This window comes from Mustela putorius, unplaced genomic scaffold, assembly GCF_011764305.1.
Source record: "Mustela putorius furo isolate JIRA1106 unplaced genomic scaffold, ASM1176430v1.1 tig00000166_pilon_pilon_pilon, whole genome shotgun sequence".
NCBI classification, from domain to species: domain Eukaryota; kingdom Metazoa; phylum Chordata; class Mammalia; order Carnivora; family Mustelidae; genus Mustela; species Mustela putorius.
The window spans coordinates 795,249-796,697 of NW_025421301.1; the positions used below are offsets into that span (position 1 = coordinate 795,249).

The 1,449-nt window shown below is 40.9% G+C and overlaps 1 non-coding gene across 1 annotated transcript; it reads left to right on the forward strand.

Moving 5' to 3' along the window:
* The first annotated feature begins 55 nt into the window (after positions 1-55).
* Positions 56-163, forward strand: LOC123390941. The gene has a single exon (XR_006605537.1). It is a non-coding gene; the product is annotated as a U6 spliceosomal RNA (small nuclear RNA).
* Positions 164-1,449: the final 1,286 nt, after the last annotated feature.

Sequence of the window (1,449 nt, forward strand, 5' to 3'; positions counted from 1 at the left end):
TGTAGGCTGAGAGGTCAATAGAATTATTTGATAAGGATTAAATAGAGAGGAACACGTGCTCCCTTCGGCAGCACAGATACTAAAATTGGAACAATACAGAGAAGATTAGCAGGGTCCCTGCACCAAGGATGACACGCAAATTCGTGAAGCGTTCCATATTCAAAATAAATAAATAAATAAATAAATAGGAACGCAAGTTGCTTTAGGAAATATTTCGGGCCACGATGGCAAGATTTCTTGTGTGCAAAAGCCAAGAGTTAAATCTCATTCAGGCACATTTTAACACGATTCCACTTGTTATTTTCTATTAAGTTTCTTTCTCTTAGATCTCCTATCAGAAAGCAATCAACTTAGGATCACCCAATTTAATGATATGCCTAGAAAAAAATCATTCAAGTGTGATGAGAGAAGAAAAAATCCAACTCTGAAAATTTCTCAGTCTTCACCAAAAGTTGGCACCATTTTCTCAGGTCGTACATCTGCGCACAAGTATCCTCATATGAAAATCAATTTTAGTATTCTGGCTTCCCCCCAAAATACCATGACTACCACTTAACATGAGCCTGGCTCCATAGTTACTGGCTTTGCCATTTCAAATAGTTAACAATCTTGGCAAAATTGTCTTTAGTTATGAAATATGGCATCCTGTACCCACATATGTCTGGTGGATTTACCTAAAAACTGAAGATTTAAGGTACAGCTTTACAACAATGTTCCTGTTTTATAATACTGTTCCGTAACACAATATAACTATCATGGCATCCTCCAGTTGGATTTCCATACTGGGGTATTCACTGCATCTATTTTTTAATTGGGATAAAAATACAATCTGATTCTGGCAATTCAGATATCCCCAGAACAGTGTTGGCATCGAGACCTAGGAATGCGTTAAGAAAGCAGAACCTCAGTACCCGCCTTTCTCCTTCTCTATTAGAACCCGTATTTTTTTTTTTTTCCAAAAAAAATTTTTTTTTAAGATTTTATATTTATTTGACAGACAGAGACCACAAGTAAGCAGAGAGGCAGGCTGGGGTGGGGAGCGGGAAGCACACTCCCTGCTGAGCAGAGAGCCTGATGCGGGGCTCAATCCCAGGACCCTGGGATCATGACCTGTGCCGAAGGCAGAGGCTTTAACCCACTGAGCCACCCAGCTGATCCTAGAACCCATATTTTAACAAGATCCCTTCAGTGATTCGTGTGGGGGCTACCAGAGAGCCTCGGGGGGTGAAGGAATGTACCCAGGGCAGAACAAAAGAGATAGAAGTTTATTGATCACACTGCAAGACAGCAGTGGGAGGACAGTAAAGGAGAGACTGTCTGCCACAAAGTAGCATTTATAGGGCGGGATAAGGGAGTATGAAGACTTATGGAATTTTTGGGAAGCCTTTTAGGGTAATCTTAGGCACTGTCCGTGGTTGTAATTAGCGCATTAGTCAGTTAGGGCCTATG